Below are 17,748 nucleotides of genomic sequence, written 5' to 3'. Positions count from 1 at the left end.
TAACTATGGAAATAAGAATATGGGAATTACACATTTTGGAATTGTTATTCGAGAATGGAAAATAAGAATATGTATTCATATTCTAGTTTGGTTCAGCCCGAATTTGATGGGGAATTCACGGACCCAAAAATTTATGTTTTCTAAAATAAATAAAATTGGAATAAGAATACGTATTCCAATTCCACCTATTTAGGTGAAATTTCAAATGCCTATTTTTTGGTCAAAATTAGAATATGTATTCCTATTCACAATTTGAACCTCCTTAATTTAATAAAAAATAAAAAAAGTTGTTTAATTTTTTTTAATTATTTGAAAATATCAAAATAAGTCAAAATAAAGGCATTAACAATTATTAATAATTTTGTATAATTTTTTTTAAACTAATTGAATTTCATCCTTATTGTATATGAAAAAAAAAGATTTTTTGTTAGAAACTCTTTAATTCAATATAATAATGGGTTAAATTAATAAAAAATTGCATTTAATGAATGTATAAATATAACTTTCTTTGATAGAAAAATAAATAAAATGATACCTATAATTCCTAGAACTAAATAGAGTCCACTCTTTTTTTAATCACAAATTTGAGTACTCAATTTAGATTAGCTAGTTTGTTCAACTATGGGAATAAGAATATGGGAATTACACATTTTGGAATTGTTATTCGAGAATAGAAAATAAGAATATGTATACATATTCTTGTTTGGTTCAGCCCGAATTTGATGGGGAATTCACGGACCCAAAAATTTATGTTTTCTAAAATAAATAAAATTGGAGTAAAAATACGTATTCCAATTCCACCTATTTAGATGAAATTGCAAATGCTCATTTTTTGGTCAAAATTAGAATATTTATTCCTATTCACAATTCCGATTTAGTGCATCCTAACAGAAAATTTGAAATTTTAAAAAATTTCATATGCCTATTCCACTCATATTCCCTCTACCAAAGGAACACGAAACATTGAAAAAGCCAAAACACAAGTTTGCCACAAAAGATTTACGGAGAGAACAAGAGAAGCGTGACAAACGCAGAAAGGAAGCCACCAAATCAAAAGACAAAGAACATCCTCGTTGCCACAAAGAACAGAACATCATCTCATATATTAACCAGCTTCCTCCAATGGAGCAATATCCATGCCCATCTGAGAAGAAAGATGAAGAACACGATCATCCCGAAGGGAAGAAGAAAAGAAACATTTAGAGAGGAAATGAGCAGCAATTCAGTGTTCAATACTAAATGGACGTTGAGAAGGTGGTTGTGCTCTTGCGCATGCTTATGGAGAATTGTTTTCATTCTCTCTCTTCTCTTGTATACTCATTTGTTATATTCCTCCTCTGATCAACTTCTATGGAGAGATTCTCGTACTACAACAAGAAGAGGAACAACAGAAATTACAACCAGCATTGCCTCAAGTGCAAAATTAACTAGTGATTCTACTTATTCAGGTAAATGCTCATCTTAAGGTACCCAAGACAGTGTGCATTTTTCAAGCAGAATTTTTTAATTTACTAGTTAGTTTTGTATCTTATATATGAGTTTTTATGTGACTAGGAGATCAAGCATGGAATGTTTGTCTGCATTTATGTTTTAATTAGATTTTCTAATGACTAATTTTGAGTGCTTATTTGTTTGTGTCTGTTATGTTGATTTTGTTTAATTTTATGTTTTATCAAGTGTTGAGGATGAGACAGCGGGATATGTTTTCTGTAACTAGATATTTTGTGACATTTTTTAACTTTCTTTAAAAGATCGATTGTTAAAAATATAGAGAAATTTTTAAAATATAGATTTTTCTTAATTAAAATTGATAAATTATTCATCATAAATATAAATTTTTCTTAATTAAAATTGATAAATTATTCATCATAAACATTATAGAACTTTAATATAATTAAAAGAATTTGGAAACGTAATTTATCATTATAAAAATGTTCATTGTCAATGTTCATGCATATTATATTTGAATTATAAACAAAAATGTTAAAAAGCTTCAAAATTTACCGTAAAAAAACATAAGTTATAATCAATACATTTTAGAATAAGAAAATATAAAAATTTATCACTGGCTATAATCAGCAGATGGTAGGATTAATAGTTTAAACTAAGTAGGTTTACTGTCCTAACCTTACTTTCCAACTGACATTTACTTCTTGAACTACCTTTTTTTTCTTACAGCTCTATTCTTTCTTTGTTAATGAGAAAATGAACTGCGTTTTTCATCTTTTTGATTATTTTACATTTAGATTGTTTTTTTTATTGTTCAATATAGCTGTTTGGATGTTCTTATAGATCTAGTTATATTTTTTCCAAAATTGAAAATACATTTTCTCTAAAACTAGTCATCCCTTACCACTCTCAGAGTGTGCCAGAAATGTTTCTGGGATTCTGCGAATTATTCTTAATGTAAGGATTCCATGGGTTTGGGACTTGGATTTATATTGTAAAGTGTTCAGTTAGAAAAGTAAGATGGTTATATATTAATTTTAGTTCAAGTGAGTGTAAAATTAGTATTGGTTATTTGAGCAGGAAAGATATGTGAAGATTTTATAACTCATAATGAACGATTCCATGGCAATTAATTTTACAGAGAATGAAATTTCAAAATGTCATTAAAGAAAAGGCAAAAGAGCTTATGGCTTAGAGTGAAGTGCTATATCTTTCATTGGATTGTAAATGTTGGAACTTTAATATTTTCTTGTCTGAATAATTTTGTCTATTCAGGGGACCTGAGGGAGTTAAAGACAGCATGGAACGACCTCACATTTGGCTCTGATCCATCTCCAAAGCACCTCAAGATTGCGGTTTTCGTGAAAACATGGCCAAGGAAGGGGAAAGCAGGGGGTTTAGAACGCCATGCCCAAACCCTCAACCGAATCCTTGTTAAAAGAGGACATCAAATCCATGTTTTCACTGCCCTTCTCCAAGACCCAGCTGAAGTTCTCACCCATGACAAAGCCATTCACTTTCACTTCAGCAACATCTCTGATCCAGTCAAATTCTCTTCATGGTCTCTCTTTCAAGACATCAGCAAGCAAGTGAATGGCTTTGACATTATACACACTGAGAGTGTATATTTACCTCACAAATATGCCGCAGGACTACCAAATGTTGTGGCCACGTGGCATGGAATAGCGTATGAGGTCATACATTCAGACATTGTACAAGACCTTCAAAGAGAACCAGGAGAGCCGAGGGGTCGAATCCTAGAGCAAACCCTAAATGAAAGGCTTAAAATAGTAATTCAAGAAGTCAAATTCTTTCGCCATTACAGACACCATGTTGCCATAAGTGACTATGTGGGTGAAGTGTTGAGGACAATCTATATGTTGCCAGAAGAAAACATACATATAATTCTGAATGGCGTGGACCCAGGAGTGTTTAGACCTGACCCAACTGGAGGCCAAGCATTTAGAGTCCTGCATAAAGTGCCTGAAGATGTAGAGCTTGTTGTAGGGATGGCAGGAAGGCTGGTTAGAGACAAAGGACATCCTATGGTCTTCAGAGTTCTTCAAGAGATGTTTATGAATAATCAAAATAGAAATGTGTATTTTCTGATTGCAGGGGATGGGCCCTGGGCTTCTAGATATGTGGAGCTGGGATCTAATATCAAGGTTGTGGGCTCTTTAGGCTCAGATCAGTTGGGAGACTTTTATAATGCTTTGGATATATTCATGAATCCTACATTGAGGGCTCAAGGATTGGACATGACATTGCTTGAAGCGATGCTGTGTGGGAAGCCTGTGTTAGCTACCCATTTCAGTAGCATTATAAGGAGCGCTATTCTGAGTGAAGAGTTTGGATATACTTTCAATCCAACTCATGAATCGCTCAAGAAGGGATTGGAGAGAGTTTTAGAGGATGGGAAGCTGGTGTTAGAGAAGAAGGGAAGGACTTGTAGGAGAAGAGCTTCTCTGTTGTTTACTGCTGAAAAAATGGCATCTGCTTATGAGCGGTTGTTCCTTTGTATTGCAAAAGGGCATAAGAATGATACTGACTTGTGTAATTATCCCCTTAATTTTGATTGATTGAAAGGCTGTCTATTTGGTCCTCCAGTGGATTATGTTTCATGCATTAATTATTTTTAGAGCTTATTTCTCACTGTCCATAGAGTAAGTCAAAAAAGTTATGAATGTAAGTTCATCCTAAATCTGAGATTGACAATGTTAACGGAGATGTCTATTTTTTATTTATTGAACAAAGCAGAGGATAAATAAAATTACATTAAATAAGATAATCAAATGTTGTTAAAATAGGACCATATAATTAAACAATTCAAGGGCTCATACAACACTGATCATAAATCATGATAAGCCAAAACCACAAAGTTCATCAGTTCTAAGACTAAATAACTCTAATGAATTACAAATCACAAAAATTGGCTACAAAAGTGTAACCTCGAAGAATTCAGTTTGTAGTGGGGATGTTTATGGTTCACACATTACATGTCATTTTATATATAGATAAATTTGTAGAAATATGTGCTATTTTGTTTTGTTGAAATATCTTTTTTTTTAATTAATCATATTACTTGCATATATTGTAAGTAGACTCCCTCTTAAAAGCACAGCAGGGCTTAGACCTCACATGCTATCAGCATTGTCACTTTGCAAAATCTTACAAGAAAAAAATGTCTCTTCGGTAAAGAAAACCATTCCAAGGTGGTATTCAATCATGGTCACTAGCTTGTCCATAACTCATTGCTAGCCTTTTGAGCCAAATAATCTCTTCTATAGTTTGCGATATTAGTTTAAAACCATAACAATGCTATTGAGCTCATCCTCAGTGGTGGATTTAAAATTACAAAGTCAAGGACTCCATTACGAAGTAAGATGCAGGTTTATTATTGTCAATTAAAAAGTCAAGGACTCTATTATGAACAAGCCTTCCCTTACACCTTCCACCTCTATGAAACAAGTAACTAGAACATTTCAAAGTCTTCAACATTAGGCAAAATGACAAACTCCTCTTCAAGGGGCCATTTGGCAAGGAGAAAAATAGTATGAAATACTTTAACAAGGGCTGTGTTGTCTTAGGTCAACAACCTTGACCAACTTTATGATTATAGAAGTGATCAAAGATAACACTCTTCAATCATGCAAATGCTCTAGACCAATACAATGCAAAACCAAGCTTCAACTAGCACTTTGAAGTGTAGTGTTTCTAGAATGTTTATCTTTAATGCCTATAAGTATTGATGATTCTTCAATGCACATTGAATGGAATTAAATATCACTACATAAAAATAATTTATATAAAGCTTGTTAGTAAGACAACTCATGCTGAGAATAAAATGGGAAGGGCTTGACAATGAATGACTTTAAAATTTTGAGTATCAAGTATCAATTTCTATGAGTGATCACATCAATTTCTTAATAATGATTTTGATAATATTAATATAAGAAATGGATGTAAGACATAAGAACAAGAATAGACAAATTAAATATAAAATAGGATATATTTTAATATATTTCTAAATTTTAGAAAGAAAAAATAAATTTAAAAAATTCAAATTTCATACACTCTAGGAAGTTCAGTTTCTATTTTGAAGAAAAATGAAAGATAATAATTTTTTTTGTGAAATAGTAAGAGAAACAAGACCTAATAGAAATAAAAAGTAAATAAAAATACAAAGTAATATTTTAATAAGGATGAAAAAAACATATAGTACTATCCAATCTAACATTCAACCTACCATACTACATAAAAAATCCCCAATATAACACCTTATAATTCGTACATTATAAATTTACAAAATGATTTTGAAATAAATCTAGAAAACAATTAGTAATTGTTAAATTTTCAAACCAAAATATCATCAATGCAATAATTAGACCTTTAACAAGAAAATGTAAGGGAAGAAACAGGGCTGGCTGGAGGTCCACCTCCAAAGGCCTCTGCCTTACGGATGAAATAACTAGCCCACAAAATTTATGATTTCTTTACTGAATTCTCAAATAAAACACAAAAATGATTGCATATCGTTGAAGGCTTTAATCAATCAATCAATATGCCTGCCATATTGTTTTCAGATATCTCATAATCTCTTATAGAAGTGAATACAATTAAAAGGATTCACAGAATGATCAAAACCAAAAGATTGTATATGAAAATATAATAATATATGACACTAAACTATTAGAGACTCAAGAATGTTAGGCAGAACCAAAAATCACTTTAATAGCATACATACAAAAGTGAAGGTGTCGAGGTTGTAAGTTTTATGATTCTATGATTGACAACACAGAATCTAAATTCAGAAACAAAAAAATTATTGCTATGGATCATAGAAACACAGTTGCAATGATTCCATTCCATCTGTGTTACCCGAATCAACAAAATCACCACATTAGATTGTAGTGATACTCGCGGAAGATCAAGGGACATATCGGTAATGAAGCTCGATCAACAACCTTCAACGATAAACCAACGACTACAGCATGAACCGACGATGACACAAAATATGAATTGTTGAATCACAAGCCAACGACAAGTCTAAGTTGCCAAATCATCATAAAAACGATGATCTGTCAGCCACTACAAAATACTAACACGCTCTTTTAGCAAGTGAGATATCGTTCTTATATCTTTTCATCTCTCAATATGACATATATAAGAAGCTATAACCAAAACATGTTAATATCAACATTTCATCATAGATTTTCTTAAATAATATTATCATCTTGAGCATGACATTCACCATGGTTATTTCTAGAGGATGAAAGAAACAAAAAAGTTAGGTCATAAAGTCTCACACATGACTTCTTCCATGATTATTCTTAGAGGGTGGATTCGCCATGGCTATTCCTAGAAGGTGGAACATGAACTTTTATCAAAAACTTCTCTCACAAAGAAGAATGCATTAACAAGACATTGTACCTTGAACTTATTCCTCATGGAGAAGAACTCATTAACAAAGGATTGTACCTTGAAAATCTCCCTCGAGAGAATAAATAATTAATGAGGGATTGCACTTCAAACTTCTCCTTCATCTAGAGAAGAGCTCATTAAGAAGGGATTGCACCGTGAACTTCTCCCTCACAAAGAAGCATTCACTAACAAGGGATTACACCTTCAACTTCTCCCTCTTGGAGAAGAACTCTTTAACTAGGGATTGCACCTCAAACGTGTCCCTCACAAAGGATTAAGAACCCATTAATAAGTCCTAATGATGATGTGGCTATCTATGAGAAAGATATCAACTTTTTGACCTCCTCATCCAAGGTTTCCTATTATGGATAGTCAGACTCCCTCTGAATGGAGACTCCCTCCTAGCAACATTTTTTACTACTTTGATTATCGTAGCAAAATAGAGTTGATTCCAATGTTGACCAAACAAGGAGCTTTAGCAATCACACTCCTCAATGAACTTGTTAATCCTCAATAAAAACATCTAGTACTCTTCCTCTGCCACACAAGCTCCCTTTGAATCTTATTGTTTCCTCTTCAAAGAAACAAATCACAATGACAAACTAAATATACCTTCCTCTATAATGAAACTATGTGATACCAATTCAGTCTTATGGCCACAAGCAACATTTCTATGTACATTTTTAAAGCTTGCATGACTTTGCATGTAATCTCTCATCATCTCATTGCTTTTTGATATGTCTTGGAAGCTTTTTAGGAAAGATTTATGATAGTTTATAGAATCAGACTATTGTGAGTAAAAATATACAAACTAATGCTAGAATGAAACATGATTCACTATAATCAATATTATAGCATGAATAAAGTTCATAAAACTAATGATTAATATTCAAATACTTATCTTTTTTATTGCCTAAACTTTGTCACAATCCACAAATAAATCTTTCTCCATCACAAAGTTATGGTGTAGGCAGAAAATGAAAAATTTGAACACCAACACATCCTTCCAAGTAAGAAGCTTCATCAAAGATTCTACCATCCAAGATTCTTCAACAACATGTTCTCATATGAATACATCATTTGTTCTGTTGTTTCTATTACATATCATAGACTCTTAAATTCCCATCATCATGCGATTAGTCAGAATTTCTCGATATTCAATATATCATCAAATCACATATTTGACACCTATTAGTCATGATTCTTCTAGAATCAAATTGTCCTATCCTAATTCTGGATTGCTTACCTTAGACCTGCATACCATCGTAAGATTTCAAACCAGAATATTATCAATGCAATAATCCTAACCTTTAACCAGAAACTACCAAAACAAAATAACAGAGATATATCATGAGAAATCTGTCTACCTTAAAGGTGAAAAACCCAGCCCACAAAATCTATAATCTCTTTATTGAATTCTCAAATAAAATACAGGAATTCCTATTTGTGATTGAAGTTTTCAAACATTCAATCAACAAGTCTGCCATATTGCTTTCACATATCTCGCATACTCTCACAGGACTGAATACGATTAAAATGATTTAAAGAATAATCATAACCATCATACACCGATTGTATATGCGAATACTATATATATGACACACAGCAACTGCACGCTCAAGAACTGTAAAGACACAAAAGAACAAAGTCGAGCCTCTCTCAAGAGAGATGATATCGTCTTCGCAACTTCTACAACAAATAGAGAATTAAGAATCATCACAGTGTATTTCTGAGAAAACTTAGAAACTGATCAGTGTAGGTGAGAATGATCTCAGAAAAAGCTACAGAACATTGACAGTGACCTGGCTTACAATTAATTTTCTTTTCGATGGAGCGGCTTAAACATCACACACTAAAATTTGATTTCTAGATTGAAAGTGTTAAATAGAGAAAATTGACTTTTTTTCCAAGCTTAATTTTTCCCTCAATATATAATGTTTAAGGATGGCCATAAAATTGAGGTCTTTCTTCAATGACCCTGTCAAACTTTGACACTCCTCAACATACAAAACACAAGGCAAATGGAGGCAAATGTAACTGGAGGTCGGATTCAATTTTCAGATTGCTACCGAAGACCGTCAAGGTGTTGAAGGTCAAATTTCAAATGATTTCTGAACTGGATCGTCGTCATGTTACTATTCAACACCAAGCAGCAACTCAAACGCTGGAATTTTCTGAGATTCATGATGTTGGTAATCCTAAAGTGAGTTTGAATCCAAAACAGCCGCCATAGCACATACAGAGGGATGCCAGCAAATGACGTTGGATTTAAAATTCACATTACACCTCAGACCAAAAATAAAATAAAAACTCAACTTGCAGTTTTAAATCTATATGCAATTTCATTCAAATTCCCCCATCTTGCAATGGCGATTTGAACTTTCAACTCGCGGTTTATCAAACTGCCAAATAAATGTTACCACAAATTGTTCGGCACGTGTTAAATGGACACAGCAGTTACTTGAACACACATTACAAGTCAAATCTGAGATTCGATGCCAAAATGTGAAAGATACGACACTGTCCTGACACATTCAAAACATAATTTCAATTTGAATTCACAAGCAGGTCAATTTGTATAGATAAGATTTGGTTTCTCCCTTCGACTTGCAGCTTTTAATGTGAATTTTAAAATCTTGATTTCCAAATGTAAATATTGGTTGAAATGCAGCATTGAAGGAAAATCGGAGTGTTAGAAAAGCAGATCGACCTCTACTTACAATTTCTAGTCAGATGCCAAACATCAATAACAGGTCCTAAATGTTGCAGCACGCTGTGGAAATGTCAAATCGGTCCGAAAGATCGAAACATTCGCTAAAATCAAATCAAGTTTATACAAGTCCCACTCTGCTGGATAGTGATTCTTTGCAGATCAATGCAAATAATTGAAAATGTTGCAGGTTTAGGCGCCACCAAAAAAGGCAAATTTATACAGATTGCAAAGACAAATTCATATCACTTTGCATATGCAGGTGAAGTAAATCAAATGCAGCGAAAGGTCAAATGTACTAAAAAGATCTGCTCGGCACTTATTGAAGGCGGAAAAAAAAGAGTTGCACCAAATCGGCCTAATCTTTGGCCACTGTTTCCCCAAATTCATGGCAGTTGCGGCACAGAAACCCTGGATTGACTTCTCGTTACTTTGCCGCACAGAGACCTTGGCTTGTGCCGTGGAAACAAGCTGCTGTGGCACTTCATAATTGCTGGCAATTGGGGAGGAGGATGATAATGCCAAAACAGAGCATTGAAACGCAATACAGCATTAAATGCACTTGACTTTGTAGAGTTGAACAAACAATTGCAGATTTTTACATTTACAAAACAAATGATAGCAGATTTAGGCGCACAAACCGATTTAGACAAGGGATTTCAACCAAATGGAAGTCTATTTAGATTTTGAAGAAAATTTCTGCTACCTAATGTTTTCATCTGTGCCTATAGAGGCAATCTGACTGAAATGAAAGCCAAAATACTAGCAGATCGAAGATCGCCTTTGAATTCACAAAATAGACCGGAAAATCAAAGCCAAAATTGCAAAACGCGAAATCAAATTGAGAATGCCAGGCTGATTTTCAAGCATATTTGCAGGTTAGAGGACCAAATTTCCACTAAAAACAAATTATTTGTAGATTTCATATCGAAGTGTTGTAGATTTTTGTAAATACTGAGCTGTCACAGATAGTATTGATCAATATTGACTACAAAATGTAATAAATTGAATATATTTTCTGCAAATATTGGACAGATTTTGCATATATAAATGATTGGAAAAAAAATCATAAATACTTGGTGGAAGTGAAACGGAACAAGAAAATAATGAACAAATCTTACCAAATCTAGCAACGTTGCGATCCTTCCAGCCCTATTTTCAGCTCTCGTCATGATTATGCATGCTATTTTCGTTTGCAAATTGTGTGAATCTTAACACCTTTTTTTGTTGTTTTATTTAATTAAAAAAATTAAATATAATAATCCAGTCGGCTAGTTAGCCACGGGCGGATCGGACTAATTAGGTTTTAATTTAGATTTGTAGGAAATTTAGGCTCGCACGAAAAGAAAAAAAGGGAAAAAAGAAAGAAAAGAAATACAAGGTAAAATGATGTGATGTATAAGAGGGGTAAAATGATGTGATGTATAAATAGAAGGATGAGACAAAAAGTGTAAAAAGATGATAATGATATTCTATTTACAATTTTATTTTATTTATAATGTAATATAGGGAGGCTATCTAAATAGATTAAATAGGTTAGATCATGTAGTATGATGTTGATGGTAAAAAAATTCTACACAATCAAATTCAAAAAGTAAAATCTCATTTACATGGATTGTGGAAATCTAATATATCTAATCATCTAAATAGAGTTACCACATTAATAATTTTGTATATTATTTATATTTATTTTTTAAAAATATAAATAAATTTTGTGTTGCAAAATTTGGTATCATCAGTCACATTTCTTTCTTTAGGGTAGGTGTATATTGTACTGAAGTGATGGTAGTAATCTTTGAAGATCGTGTTTACTGATCCTCCCTTCACTTGTACTTATTTTCTTTCTTATTTTCTATTTGTTGAAGAAGGTTTTTTTTTTCCTATAGAAATTGTTGCTTTAGTCAAATCATCAAAGATTCTTTAGTTGGGCAACTGTATGTAGGCTTAAAAAGGAGGGTGGTCTTGGTCTTCGATCAGCTCTCTTGAGTAGTCAAGCATTGGCTGCTAAACTTTATTGGCGATGGTGCTCTGGACAACATCAACTTTGGGCTTGTATTATCACTCATAAATATTTTCATGGTGCTGATCCTTGCTATGTTTCTGCACTTCCTCTTGAAGGTCGTGGCTCAATGGTTTGGCATACTTTGAAGACAGGTGTGGTGTTAGTGAAGAGGGGTTTGTTTAGGATATGTAAAGGAGGTTCTCAGGCTTTGTTTTGGTCTGATGCTTGGGATGGATTCCCTTCCATTTTATCCATGTACCCTCATCTTAAGTCTCTTTGTGACTCTTTTCTTGCCGTTGGATGGGATAAAGTGGCTCATTACAAGGCTCCTTATAAATTGGGACTTGTTGTTGGTTACAGATGGAAGCATTCTTCTTATTGGCCTCCTGGAGGTACAAACATGGATCATTAGGAGCTTTCTCAAATTTTGGCCTCTAGAGAGTGTTCCTCTTTGCTTGGTCCAGATGTTTTGGCTTGGGGCGGTACCTTGTCTGGTAAATATCATGTCTCTACTGGGTATTAGGAGATAACTAGACAATTATTTGGGGATGCTGAGGTCCCTTGGTAGAAGCAAGTTTGGAATAAAGTTTCTTGGTCCAAGTGCAATTTTTTCATGTGGCTAGTGGTTCACAACCGCTATCTTACCTAGGATAATCTTTGTAAACGTGGATTTCAGGGCCCCTCTTATTGTGTATTGTGTGGTAATGGAGAGGAGTCTGTCTCCCATTTGTTCTTCCATTGCTCCTATTCTACTCAGCTATGGCACCTTTGGTGGAGCGCTTGGGGTTGCTCTTGTAGGCATGCTTCCTCTTTGCCTCAGTTTTGGGCCCGCTTGGGCAGTGCTCCCTCCAAGTCTTCTTCTCTCCATGTTGCTTGGATTGCTGGCCCATCCTTCATGCTTTGGCATATCTGGTTGGAGAGGAATCGTCGAATATTCCAAAATGTTTGGCTTGGTGTTTTGCATCTTTGGTGGAAGATATCACATTCTCTTCAAGAAACTATTCATGTGAAGTGTGAGCTAGATGGGGTATGGATCCGGTTGATCTTGTTATATGTAATCGCCTCAATTTTCATCTTCAGGATGGGGCTATAGCTCAAAGGTTTCCTTCTATGTCCAGGTAGCTTCAACATTAGAGGAAGGGTCAAGTTAACCGGGATGGGCATTGGACTCCTCCTCCTTGTGGAGTTCTGAAAATTAACACTAATGGTTCTTCCCGTGGGAATCCTGGCCCTGCTGGTATTGGGGGAGTGGCTCGTTGTAGTTCTAGTGATGTTAAATTCTTTTTCTCAGTTCATAAGGGTGATTACACTAACAATCTCATGGAAGCTCGGGCTATTTTATATGTTGTGGAACAGTGTTGCTTGTAGGGATGGAGTAAGATTATCTGTGAGTCTAATTCCCAAGTGGTGGTGAACTTGCTTTCTTCACAGGAGCTTGAGGATGTTAGTTGGCAGCTGGCCACTGTTGTTAATTAGATTATTCTCTTCTCCACCTCTTTTCAATTCATTAGGTTCACGTATATTCCTCAGTTGTTGATTGTTTAGCCAAATGGGCTTTTAGTCATGATCTGGGTTGGAATATTAGGGATAGGAGGCAACTTTCCTTTGAGATGGTGCAAGAATTTGATGATCTTGTTGCTCAGGATCGAGCTCCTTGTTGAGCTCTCCTTGTTGTATTCCTTTCTGCCTTAATAAATTTTTGCCCCTCTTTTCTCCAAAGATTCTTTTATAAATTGGTAACATGGTTGTATAACTAGGGCCTATAAATTGAATCTTAACATGTTTTTCCATTCTACCTAAGTTACACTTAAGTGAGTTTTTGGTGTAAACGAAATTTCCTACCTAATTAATTATGGCATATAATATGGATGTTTTGTTTCATAATATTAAGATATTATTTATCATCTTATTATGTCTTAGGTCTCACCCTTATCTACATATACAATGGGTAAGTGCACCAAGTTGTGGTGCCAAAAGGAGGGTATAAGTGGACACCTTTTTCCTGAAATCTGCAAATTTTGAACTTCAACAAGAATTTGAAGATATTTACGCTCAAAATTTTAAGATATGAAAAAAACAAGTCATAGTCCTTTGAACCTAGTTTCTAAACTACTAATTTTTTTTCAAAATGGTTTAGTTTTAGGTCCTCAAAAAAGGGGGCCACAAAAAGTGGTACTGTTTATTCCAAAAAAAATAACATAGTACAAAGTGTGGCCCTCCTAAAATTTTAACTTTTTTTTTTTGAAATTCTTTAATCACTCTAGTCAAAAGTTACTTAACACTATGTAGTTTATCCTAGATTTTTTGGGTGATTTTATAATTTGTTTTTTTTTTTTTAATGAATTTTTTAACTAGACACGTCCCAAAAACATGAAATATCTGTGTGCTCCCCCTAGAAATAATTGAAAACTAATCTAAAATCAAAACATTATTTTTTCAAAGTGTGTAGAATGGAGTCTAGTTTCTAAAAAACTAAGTTGTTGCAAAATTCGATGAACGAGCTAGAATCTATAGCCCAATTAGTACATGGTGGTTTTTGACAAAAAATGAACATACATTCAAAAGAAATTATAGATGAAAGGCTTGAAATAGTTCAAATTAAAATTAAATTATATGGTTAGATAGCTAACACAGAGACCTATAATGCGATGTAACATGATCTTATCAATACCCAATCACGAGGAATCTTGAAGGGGAGCACTCAAGAAAAACTGATCATTTTTGGTATGTTTCCTGAAAAACACGTCTCAGACCTATTTATAAACTCCAAACCTTTGGGTTGGATCTCTAAGGCAAAACCAAGCCTTAGGCTTGGGTTTAATGCAAATCTTTCAATAGCACGCACGCACTATTGAAAGCATTGAATTCTCAATAGTGCATGCACGCTATAGGGCGCACACACTATTGAGACTTAAATTTCAAACCAAGACCAAAAGAGAGCTGGGTTGGGGGGGGAATGGCTATGTGTGTGTGAGAGAGAGACAAAGAGATAGAGAGAGTAGGCGGTGGGAGACAGAGTGGGAGAGGAAGAGCAAGAGAGAGGAGGATGGGAGTGCATGTGTGTGAAAGAGAGAGAGTATGGAATGGGAGAGGGGGAAGATAGAGTAGCTCGAGAGAGAGTAGGGGATTGAAGAGAGAGTAGGTGATGGGAGAGGGAGTGGGGATAGAAATGTGTGTTAAGAGAGAAAGAGAGAGAGAGTAGGGGATAGGAGAGAGTGTGAAAATGTAAGAGAGAGTAGGGGGTAGCAGAGAGAGAGTAGAGAGGGAGAGAGAGAGAGAGAGAGAGAGAGAGAGAGAGAGAGAGAGAGAGAGAGAGTAGGTGGTGAGAGAGGGAGTGAGATAGGGAGAGTGAGTGATAGAAAAAGTAGGGGATGGGAGAGTAGAGAGGGGGGATGGGTGAGTGTGTGTGAAAGAGAGAGAGTAGGGAATGAGAGAGGGGAGAGAGAGAGATAGAGAGAGTAGGAAATGGCAGAGGGATGGGAGAGAGAGGGAGAGAGTGAGAGTGAGAGAGAGAGAGAGAGAGATAGTAGTCAGTGGGAGAGGGAGTGGGAGGGAGAGAGAGGTGGAATGGAAGTGTGTAAGAGAGATAGAGTAGGGGATGGGAGAGAGTAGACAATGGGAGAGGGACTGCGAGAGAGAGGGGGGGAATGGAAATGTGTATTTATTTATAAGAGAGATAAAGTAGGGGATGGGAGAGAGTGTGAGAGTTTGAGAGAGAGAGTAGGAGGTGGCAGAGAGAGCTTGTACAGGATGGGGGCGAGAGAGAGAGTAGGGGATGGGAGAGAGTGTGAAAGAGAGTAAGGGATGGAAGAGAGAGTGACAGTAGGGGTTGGAGAGAGAAAGTAGAGAGGGAGAGAGAGTACTTGAGAGAGAGAGAGAGAGAGATAGTAGGTAGCGCAAGAGGGAGTAGGAGAGGGAGAGAGAGGGGGGATGGGAGTATGTGTGACAAATCTAGAGAGTAGGGGATGGGAGAGGAGAGAGAGGGGGGGATGGGAGTGTGTGTGTGTGTGTGTGTGTGTGTGTGTGTGTGTGTGTAAGAGAGACAGAGTAGGGGATGCGAGAGAGTGTGAGAGTGTGAGAGAGAGTACGTGGTGGCAGAGAGAGCTCGTATGGGATGGGAGAGAGAGAGTGAGATTAGGGGATGGGAGAGTATGAGAGAGAGTAGGGGATGGGAGAGTATGAGAGAGAGTAGGGGATGGGAGAGAGAGAGTGAGAGTAAGGGATGGGCGAGAGAGAGAGTAGATAGGAAGAGAGAGAACTTGAGAGAGAGATAGTAGGGGGTAGGAGAGGGAGTGGGAGAGGGAGAGGGAGAGAGATAGGGGGGATGGGAGTGTGTGTGATAGATGTAGAGAGTAGGGGATGGGAGAGAAAAAGAGTGGGGGGATAAGAGTGTGTGTGTCTATGAAAGAGAGAGAGTAGGGTATGGGAGAGAGTGTGAGAGTGTGAGAGAGAGTAAGGGGTGGTAGAGAGAGAGAGTACGGTGATGGGGGAGAGAAAGTAGGTGGTGGCAAAGGGAGAGAGAGTTGGGGGATGGGAGTGTGTGTGTAAGAGAGATAGAGTAAGGGACGGGAGAGAGTGTGAGAGTGTGAGAGAGTAGGGGATGGGAGAGGAGAGATCAAGTAGGGGATGGGGGAGAGAAAGTAGGTGGTGGGAGAGGGAGTGGGAGAGGGAGAGAGAGAGAGAGAGAGGGGATGGGAGTGTGTGTGTGTAAGAGAGACAGAGTAGGGGATGGGAGAGAGTGTGAGAGTGAGTAGGTGGTGGTAGAGAGAGCTCGTATAGGATGGGAGAGAGAGAGAGAGTAGAGAGGGAGAGAGAGAACTTGAGAGAGAGAGAGAGATAGTAGGCAGTAGGAGAGGGAGTGGGAGAGGGAGAGAGAGAGAGATAGGGGGGATGGGAGTGTGTGTGACAGATGTAGAGAGTAGGGGATGGGAGAGAAGAGAGTGGGGGGATAAGAGTGTGTGTGTCTATGAAAGAGAGGGAGTAGGGGATGGGAGAGAGTGTGAGAGAGAGTAGGGGGTGGCAAAGAGAGAGAGTACGGTGATGTGGGAGAGAAATTAGGTGGTGGAAGAGGGAGAGAGAGAGGGGGAATGGGAATGTGTATAAGAGAGACAAAGTAGGGGATGAGAGAGAGTGTGAGAGTGTGAGAGAGTAGGGGATGGGAGATGAGAGAGAGAGTAGGGGATGGGGGAGAGAAAGTAGGTGGTGGGAGAGGGAGTGGGAGAGGGAGAGAGATGGGGGACGGGAATGTGTGTGTAAGAGAGACTGAGTAGGGGATGGGAGAGAGTGTGAGAGTGAGTAGGTGGTGGCAAAGAGAGATCTTATGGGATGGGAGAGAGAGAGTGAGATTAGGGGATGAGAGAGTGTGAGAGAGAGTAGGGGATGGGAGAGAGAGAGTAAGAGTAAGGGATGGGGGAGAGAGAGAGAGAGAGAGAGAGAGAGAGTAGAGAGGGAGAGAGAGAATGAGAGAGAGAGAGAGAGAGAGAGAGAGAGAGAGAGAGAGAGAGTAGGCGGTAGGAGAGGGAGAGGGAAAGAGATAGGGGGGATGGGAGTGTGTGTGAAAGATGTAGAGAGCAAGGGATGGGAGAGAAGAGAGTGGGGGGATAAGAGTGTGTGTGAGAGAGATCTAAAGAGTAGGGGATGGGAGAGGAGAGAGGGTGAGAGAGGTAGAGAGAGTAGGCGATGGGAGAGGGAGAGCGAGAGAGAGAGTAAAGGATGGGAGAGGGGAGAGAGAGTGTGTAAGGGATGGGACAAGGGAGAGAGAGTAGGAAGAGAGAGAGGGTAGGGGATGGGAGAGAGAGTAGGGAGGATAGAGAGTGATGTGTTTTCACATAGTGCATACGCACTATAGTGTGTACGTGCTTTATAGTGCGTACACACTATGTGAAATCACTTAAAAATGGTCAAAAAGAAACTTTGGGACCCATTTCATCCATTCTCTATTTTTGGTCTATTATGCACTCTATTATTCTGATAGAAATCATGGGTTTCAACATAGCAAACACTATTACAACACTTTTGGAAGCTAGCAAACACCAAATTCAATCATTGGATACATGATTTGAAGACTTTTTGAATATTCCTTGTATAAAAAAGGTTAGTATAATCTATTGTAAATATTTTTTGTTGATATATAGATACAAATTCGATTATAATTTGACATGTTGTT

The 17,748-nt window shown here is 36.8% G+C and overlaps 1 long non-coding RNA gene across 1 annotated transcript; it reads right to left on the bottom strand.

Annotated features, from left to right (window-relative positions):
- Positions 1-828: 828 nt before the first annotated feature.
- On the bottom strand, positions 829-10,940 carry LOC149544603 (uncharacterized). Its single transcript, XR_016355062.1, has 2 exons — positions 10,702-10,940; positions 829-1,367 (listed from the first exon to the last, which is right to left on the bottom strand). It is a non-coding gene; the product is annotated as an uncharacterized LOC149544603 (long non-coding RNA).
- Between the last annotated feature and the right edge of the window lie 6,808 nt (positions 10,941-17,748).

This window comes from Cupressus sempervirens, chromosome 8 (genome assembly GCF_028749045.1).
Source record: "Cupressus sempervirens isolate cs-2001-9-10 chromosome 8, ASM2874904v1, whole genome shotgun sequence".
Classification (NCBI taxonomy): Eukaryota; Viridiplantae; Streptophyta; class Pinopsida; order Cupressales; family Cupressaceae; genus Cupressus; species Cupressus sempervirens.
Note: the sequence above shows the minus strand (reverse complement) of the source record. Positions and strands in the feature narration are given on the sequence as shown.